Source organism: Calonectris borealis, chromosome 27 (genome assembly GCF_964195595.1).
Source record: "Calonectris borealis chromosome 27, bCalBor7.hap1.2, whole genome shotgun sequence".
Classification (NCBI taxonomy): domain Eukaryota; kingdom Metazoa; phylum Chordata; class Aves; order Procellariiformes; family Procellariidae; genus Calonectris; species Calonectris borealis.
This window is the reverse complement of record NC_134338.1, coordinates 4,213,547-4,222,453: the sequence shown is the minus strand read 5'-3', so window position 1 is coordinate 4,222,453 and position 8,907 is coordinate 4,213,547.

The window sequence follows — 8,907 nt, the reverse complement described above, 5'->3', positions numbered from 1 at the left end:
CACGTCCCAGCCGTCGGCGGGCTTGGCAGGCCACGAAAGCCCAGCCGCGCTCCCCAGGAGCCGTCCCTCGGCTGCGCCTTGGCTCTGCCCCAGGCTGGGACTCCTCACCTCGGCAGCGCCGCCAACGCTGCGGCAAGAGGGACCCCCAAGCCGGGCTCGGAGTGATGCCCCTGGCGCAGCGCGGCGGGAAGGGCTGGGGACCCCGCACATCCCCCAGCCCTCGACGGCCGACCGCCCTCACGCCGCTCCCGCATCCTCCCGCCCAACACGGTGCCTGCAGCCCACCCGGCTGCCCCGAGACCCTCCGGCATCGCGATGCGTGGGCGGGTGGGCTCCCGCCGCCCGCTGGGGACGGCCCCGCCACCGGGACAATAATCGGCTAATTGAGCTACGGCTGGAAAAGTCTCTGCGGACAATGCGGGGATTAAGGACCGGAGCGTCGAGTCAAACGGAAGCGATGGGGGGATGCGCGGCGGCAGGCAGGGAGGGGGGCGGCCGGGCGGCGGGAGGGAGCCCCCCGAGGAGCATCCTCCTGTCCTGGGGGGATTCAGCCTTGGAAGGGGTTCAGCATCCTCGCTCCCACCCGCCCGCGCTCAGGACCCCGCGAGGCTGCAGGCAGGGAGATAGAGAGATCCCTCCTTCTTCTTTTTTTCATCTCAAAAAGAGGAGCCAAAAGCGAAAAAAACAAGATTGTTTTTTCAAGCGTGCTGGAATCCACTTGGATAAATAACGGCTCCAGAAACTGGGCTGCTGAAACAATAAACTTCCTCTGGACCCAACCAAAAAAGGACGTGGGGAGACGGTGGCTCCCCGGCCCGGGCGGGCAGGGGAAAGGCAGAGGCAGCGGCACGGAGGTTAATAAGGGGGGGCCGCGGTGGGGGCGGGGAGCCCGGCTCTGCTTTGCTCTCCAAGTGCATTAATTCAAAGCATATGCTCGCAGCAGATACGGCGCAGGCTGCGCCCCGAGCAGAGCTCGCTGGTTTGCAGAGGGATTTTAGGAAGAGAAAAGAGGGGCCCCGGGGCTGGCGAGAGGTGCCGAGGGCTCCGGCACCGGGCAGGGCTCTGGAGGCAGCAGCACCCCGGGGGGACCCCGCAGCTCCCAGTCCAACGGGGCCAGAGGCCCCTCAACATGGCCGGGGCTGCCCCCTCCCCACTTTGTTTGGGCGCTCGGGGGCTCTTCCCCTCCCCGCGACATGCCCGGGGCGTTGCCTCCAGCCTCACGTCACGCCGGGCTATTTCGGATGGTGAAAATTATTGTTCCAACCCTCAGCTTTTGTTAGCACAGGAAAAATAAGCCCCGGAGAGAGGGCGAAACCTCCAGAGCCGGCGCGGGGCGGCAGGGCCGGGATGCTCCGACGCACCGGGCAGCACCGCGACCCATAGCACCCAGAAAAACCAAACCTGCCGGCGCTGCAGCCCAATAAATAACAAATAAAAAGCTGAAAAAGGTTTGAGAAAGAAACCATCTGCAGGGCCCAGGATAAACCGGCCTCGGAGAGGGGAGTTCAAGTAGAACTGGAAATTGGTCATAAGTCAAAGCCCTCTATTCCCTGCAGACAATCTGTAATTTCAGTGCAATCAAGCTGTGCACATAAATGAGGCCTGTGCTGGGATTCCACATCTGGAAGAGGTTTGGGCTCCCGCCTGGGTGACAGCAGGGCTGGCCACGGCCGGCGCGGCTATCTGGGTCTCGTTAGGGATACAGTGCTTTTTCCATTAGGCGATTAGCACAGGGGTCAGCTGGAGGGGGAGGGAATTAAAGCCTTGTTAATACACGTCTGCAGAGCCCCGGCACCTCGCGGCTGTGCCGGAGGGACGTCCCCGAGAGGTGCCAAATCCTCAACCCCGGGGAGACCACAGTCCCGGGAGGCTGGACCACGACGGAGGGGCTGGGGGAAGCGCTGTGCCCCACGCTGCGTCGGCGCAAGCTCTGCTGAGACAGCCGCAGCCGGGCGAGCTCTGCAGGGCTACGAGTCAAAAAGGGGTGACGAGCCAATCTGTTAAGGTTGGCATCCTTCCTTCCTCCCCGCGATGAGCTGGGGGCGAGAATTAACCTCTAGGTATAAAACGGGGCGGGTATCAGAGAGCACGTCTTGTAATGTCTGCTGGCGTTGCACGGGGGTATCACACCCCTGTGAGCATCATCTTGCTCGCCGGACCCCACACATGTCCCCCTGCCAGCTGATGAAGGCAGCGCTTCTGCCTGCACCGCTCCCGGCAGGCTGCTCCGTACCCGCCGGCCGCGGGTCTCCCCACGGCACGAGTTTCTCAGGCAGGACCGAAGACCGGCGGGACACAGCCGGGACGGCTGTGGATATTTAAGCAAGAACCGAAGCGCCCCATTTCCCTGTCCCGCCGCCATCCCACAGCTCCAGGAGCTCCAGCGCCATGGCCCCGGGCGCCGCACCCGCCACCAGGATGGAGCAGGGCCACCAGCACCCCCGGCCGCACCGGGTCTGTTCCCTGCCACCGCCCCTTCCCCACACGGAGTTAATTTCTGCAGCTCCACATCTGCGGGCACTGCCTCGGCTCTGGTTTGCTCTCTCCCGAAGCAGCGATCCCTGCGAGGGGCCGAGGGAAGAGAAATGGAGCCACGGCTCCGCTCCGCAGACGGCTCCCCGTGAGAAACCACCGCGTCCCCCGGGACGCCAGGCCACCACGGCCGAGCCCAGCGCTGGCTGCAGGGCAGGTCCCCAGGCATCCCTTGTCCCCTGCTCTGCCCATCCGCAGGCTGCGATGCCAGCAAGCGTTTCTCAGGCGTGGGGGGTAAATAAGCAGCAGCTGCCACGGAGGCAGCCTTGGATTCCTCAGCGCAGGCCTAATAATTAAAGATAAATAAAGAAGTAAACCGAGAGTGTGGGAAAAAGCCAAACAAGCGCCGGGGTGAGGGACCCGCAGGGTGGCAGACCTCCTCCGGCTGCCTGACCTCCTCCAGCCGGCCACACGTCCCCAGCCATCGCCCGGGCAGCCGGAGCTGCGGCCGGGACAGCCGCAATCCCGTGCCGGCAGCCTCCCCCCGTGCGCAGCATCAGCGCTGCTCGTTAGCGCTAACGCACGCCTGCTTCCAGGCCAGACCGGACGAAGGCTGGAACAGGGCTCTGCTTTTAAGCGTTATTCTGCACAAAACACACCATGCGCTTCCTGCGACTGGGGCAACACTGATGCTGAGCACCCCTGGGGCACAGACGGGACCTGAGCACCCCTGGGGCACGCGTAGGAGCCCTGCTCGGACCCCGCTCACCCGCGGGGCCCAAAACTTGGCTGTCCCCAGCAGGGTGTCCCCCGAGGCACGTGCAGCCCTTGCCACGTGCCCGGGCCCTGCTGCCTCCTCTGCTCCCTGCCCGCACCCCAGTGGCTCCAGGAGACGCTCCCGAAGCCGGAGCCTCTGGTTTTGATTGTTCCATCTGGAAAGGGTTTAGAATAAATCATGTTTACTGCGTGAGAGCAGAGCCCAGGGTCACCGCATATTTGTAGGTTTCTGCCTACGCCTGTAGGTTTCATGTCACGTTTTAGTGGGATCGTGTAATGCCCTAATGCTTCTGCACGGTCATCCCGGCCCCTCCGAGGGAGCCGGCCCCGGCACGGACGGCTCCAAACCCCCCTGTCCCACTGGGCACAGCCCACCTTGGCCACTCCGCCAGCGTGGGGCTGCAGTGGGGCTCGACTTGTGCTCAACACTGCGGTTACACTCGCTCGCTCTGGAGAAAGCACCAGAACAGGCACCTTATCGGATCCTTTTCCCAATACAAATTGACAAAGGACTCAAACGTCCCCGCGGGTATTTGCAAGGGGCTGACATATAAGAAAGGCCCGTAGGAGGAAAGAAATGAAGAGCAAAGCCCACCCGAGGGAGAGCACGACCGGAGAGCCCAGCCTCCACCTGCCCTGCAGCCTCCCAGCGTCCCCCACCAAGGGGAAGCTCGGGACAAACTCAGTGTGGTTGCTCCGGGATGATTTACACTTTTATTACGACCGCTGCCCTCAGACCCTGCTTGTGGCACCCACCCAGCACAGGCCCGTGTCACGACGTGCTCCGCGTGCACGATGGCCGGGCAGGACGGTGGCATCGGCTGGGTCCCCTTCGCAGCCACCCCATTTTCACAAAGCGGACATCACCACCCAAAAACGAAGCGCCTTTGCAGCCAGCGGCACGGCACACGGGAACCGAGAGATGATTTAGAAATAGCAGCAACTCCAGCGCGCGAGAGACAGGCGGCCAAGCGGGTTCAAGCACATGAGAGCAGACGGGACCAGGAGTGCGGCAGCCCCCAGCCCAGCCCCGCGCAGCCCCAATCCTCCGCAGTGTCCAACAAAACCCGCCCGAGGAGCAGAAGGTGGAGAGCCGCGGCCGTGGGCAGGCAGGCAGGCAGGCATGGCCACCCTCGTGGGACAACACTGCGGGCGAAAGCGATGTTCCCTCCAGCAACGCACTGCCGGCCCTGCCCTCCAAACCAGATTTTAATTCAAACGTCTCCTCCAGAGTTATAAATAAACCCTGCAATCCGCTGCTGCAGCGAGCAGGCGCGCCGGCTGCCAGCGCCGGCCGAAACCCCAACCCTCCCCGGCACCGAGGGCAGGAGGAAGCTTTTAGGAAGCAAGCTTCAGACCCTTTGCACAAACCCAAAACCCACTTACTGCTCCCGATCTCTTTTCAGCAAATATTTCCAGTGAGAACAGTCACTTTCAAACAAAAACATCCTCCCCCAGCACTCAGACAGCAAACGCTGCGGAGGGAAGCGTGGAGAAGGAGCCCGTTTCCTGGATTTCCAGCTCACGTCCACACTTTAAACTCGTGCTGCCGCCGCGCCGTGGGGACAGCGGGGTCCTTTCCGTTATTCTACAGCCGCAACACCCCGCTTTAACGCAATCTCAACAAAGTTATGCAGAGCTGAGCAATCTTTTCTCGGTGCTGATTCACTTATTAAGTGAAAAAATAAGTGAAAAAAGTAACTGTTTGCGCTGCGCTCCCCGACACCGTGGGACTTTGCCCGCCGGCTCCCTTGTCCCCGCCAGCACCTGCCCACCCGCGGGAGCGCAGCGCGGGTGGCTCCGGCGGAGGACCCGCGGTACCCACCGGCGCGGGGCGACGCGATGCGGGGGTCTCCCCACTGCACGCTGCTCCATCCCCCCCCGGGGCGGCCGGGCGGCACGGAGCGGGCTCAGCGCGACCCACGCGTGGGCTCCCGTCCCTCTCAAGGCGCCTCGGCGCAGCGGCTGCCCGGCCGGAGCAGCCCGGGGGCGATGCCCGGAGGCGGGGGGCGATGCCCGGGGCGCGGTACTCACAGCGTGGCGGTGCCGTCGGGCAGCAGGCGCGGCTCGGGCGGCGCCGGGAGCCCCCCGCCGCTGCAGACCACCCGCCGTCGGGGCGCGGCGGGGCCGCCGGGCGCCTTGGGCCGCTCGGCCGAGCACTTGCAGCCCAGGCTCTGCGCGGGGCAGCTCCGCGCCGCCCCCCCGCCGCTCAGCGCCGCCGCCAGCAGCACCAGCGCCGCCGCCCGCCGCATGGCCCCGGCCCCGGGCGACGGGCTCCGGGGTCCAGGCTTCGGCTCCGCGCCCGCCGCCGCCCCGCTCCCCGGGGCGGCTCCGGCGGCGCCGCCTCCCCCGCTCGCCGCGCTCCGCCGCCGGCCCTGGCGCCTCCCCCGGCCCGCCCCGCCCCGCCCCGCCCCGGCCACGGCCCCGCCGAGGGCAGCGGCTCGCCCCCCTCCCCGGGCGGGAGCCTGCGTGGGAGAGAGATGGAGACCCCCGTGGGCCGGGGCGGGAGCTCGGAGCAGTCCTGGAAAGCCGGAGCCTGCGTGGGAGGGAGATGGAGACCCCCGTGGGCCGGGGCTGGAGCTCGGAGCGGTCCTGGAAAGCCGCAGCCTGTGTGGGAGGGAGATGGAGACCCCCCTGGGCCGGGGCTGGAGCTCGGAGCGGTCCTGGAAAGCCGGAGCCTGCGTGGGAGGGAGATGGAGTCCCACACGGCGCAGAGCTGGAGCCCCGTGGACAGGGCTGGAGCTCCGTGGGGTCCCACAGGACCAAGAGCTACAGCCCCTGTGGGCCAGAGCATCCTCCCGGAGGGCGAGAAGCTCCAGCCCTGCCTGGTCCTGGGCTGGAGCCCTGGGCATCAGCAGGGAGGGCTGGAGCGCTGCGTGGTCCAGAGCGCACGTGGTCCATACAGGCCATGATGCGATGCCTCGCCGTAGCATCCCAGCTGCAGCAAGTACAGGGTGCTGTGTCCAGGGTGGTGGCGTGCACATGGCCCCACCGGCCCTCCTGCACGTGGGGGCTCTGTGGCCTCCCACCCCGTGCCATGGAGGAACCCCTTGCACAAACCCATGCAGTTCACTTCATGGTCGCACTGGTCCATTCCCTCCTGGCCTCTGCTCCGCAGTTAACACTCTTCCCTTCTTGCCTTCCCTGTTTGCTTCACTGGTTTTCACGCTAAGTTCAATATTTTCCTTCCCGCTCCCCCCTCCCACGTCCCCGCTGCCTCTTGCGCTGCCCTCGGCCCTCTCTCCCCCCAGGGCTTGGCTTCTCCGAGGCCACGGCTCACTGCAGCTTCAAATCGAAAGGGATCAAAAGAAGGCAATGAAGTCTCCGGGACCCCGTGCCAGGGAGCGGAGGAAGAGGGTCATGGAAGGACGACAAGAGACAGCGCTGGGAATGCGGTTTCTCTCCAGGACCAATAGTTCCTGGAGGGGAAAAGAAATTTACTCCTTTCTCCAAATAAATACATCTTGCTGCGGCGGTGGGCGTTGGAAAGAGGAGATACTCATCAGCACACACTCCCAAGCTGTTTCCACATGCGCTTTTGTTTGGGAGCGTAAGCAGCCCGGGGTCCCGCACAGCTCGTTAGCCACTTACCCAGCGGTTGCCTCATTTCTCCAGCTCTTCCCTACCCGCACTCAGGCCTTCCCCGGGCACTCGCTGCCTCCCCCAGGCAGGGACAAGGACCGCGGCCCCAAGGGCCAGTCACACCCCCGCAGACCTCCCACCCCCTGGCCCCGGGGCGTCAGCTGTAGGACCCCAGAGCCCTGGAGACCAGCATCATCTTGTTAGTAAAAAAACGACAATCAACAGTGGACCCATACCTTTCCCTCTTTCTTTTTCTTTTTCTTTTTTTTTTCCTTTTTTCCACTGAGCAAAATTTCCACTGCAGAAATTACCCTCCCGTGCTCAGCGCTGCAGGATGCTGGTCCCAGATCCTGCAGCTGAAGCTGGAAGAGCAACAGGAAACCGCTTGTGTCCAGTATCCGCTCAGAGATCCTGCGGGCATCTGCACAGTATGAAACCCCTCCCAAAAACCAAAATGGTGAGCTGTGCCTCCCACTTTAAACACTGCAGAAAGCAAGAGTGGTTTTCCTTCCTTCTTCTGGAGAAGATGAGCCTGCAGGCTGGAGCCCACCGCTCTCCCCTGGCGTCCCCAGCAAGGGAGAGAAGAGACTGCTTGCCTGACGTCTGATTTAGATGACAGGCACTCACAGCACACCCTACCCAGCACCAAACAGGGAAATCCCAAAACGCCGCAGTGCACAGGGCTCAGCCACCTTCTTTCGCTGGATCAAACCCTAAATTAAGAAATCCTTGTCTCCAAGAACTCCAGCACTTGCAAGGACCCTCGGAGCCACCGTGCAGAACCGCTCACCTCTGTGCCCATCAGTGCAAGAGTTGGGAGCAAGACACAAGATTTCAGCGCCTCGTCCCCGAGGGAACGGCCCAACACTTCGGCGCCGAGCGGCTGGAGGGAACTCGAGCGGAGCCCGGGCTCGCTCCTCGCCGCGGGTGGCCCTGCTGCCCCAGAGCGTCTCACCCCCGGGTTATTCTGCGTTGCCTTAATGGCCCGTTTAATTTCTCCTCCGCAGGGAGAGCCAGGGAGCTGCTCGCACTCGTGTTCCTACCGAGTGCAGCTCTGACCCCGACCCAAACCACAGCCGCTGCCCCTCTTCTTCCCCTTCCTCAGGGCAGCGGCTCTTCAGCTGGGCTAGAAGGGGCCCTGGGAAACCCCAGCATTAAGCCAAGAGCTCCCCGTGCGTGGGCAGGAACGGGACCTGGCACGGATCTCAGGCCCTGGAGGACGTTGGTCAGTGCTGGCAGCATCCAAGGGCAATCAGAGCTCTGGAGTTGTCTCCACGACACGTTGAAGCAATCAAGCCACTGTACGTGGTCTTCAGAATTTCAATCTCCTATAAAATTACCTCCAAGAATAGTCAAAACCTTGGCCAAACTAGTAACAAATGTGAAATACCCGGCCCCAGCCCTGCTACGAGGAGAGGAGCTCAAGCAACACTTCCCACATGCTTCAGGTTCTTTCAACTACTTCCAAGCCCCTCTCTGTGCTTTCCCAGCCCCGATCCCTCCTGATGCCTCCTGCCCGGGAGACAACAAGGCAACCTGTTTGAAACTCCATCACCACGGACGTGCCGGTGCCGGATGCCAAATCCCCGTGCCCCTTGCTCCCATTCAAAGGTAAAAATGCTCCTTAACCACGGCAGGCACAGGGAAAGACAACAAGCACAGGACTCTCTAAATTCCTTTCACTGGGATCCAATAAAAACCTTGGCAGTTGCCGGCCTTCCTGCCGGAAACCAGATATCCCAGAAATAAACACGCTTTCCACTTTGAAGGGCTGCAGCGGGCTCTGCCTGGGGCCGAGCTGCTCCCGGCCGCCCCCGGGCTCTCACCTGCCCGCAGCATCCCCGGCCGCAGCAGGAGCCTGAGGCAGAGCAGGGAACTGACCCAAATCTCTTGATTTTCTCATGGAAGCCGAGCACCCTGCGCCTGCCTGCAGACGGCGGGGTGCCGGGTACCAGGACCAAGCCTGGCTATGGCACCGAGTGCCACGCATCGGGGAGCAGATGCTTCCGTGTCCCCCCGAGCCCCCCTGCTTGCAGAGCTGGGCTCGGCACCCGCCGCCTCCCTGCACATCTGCTG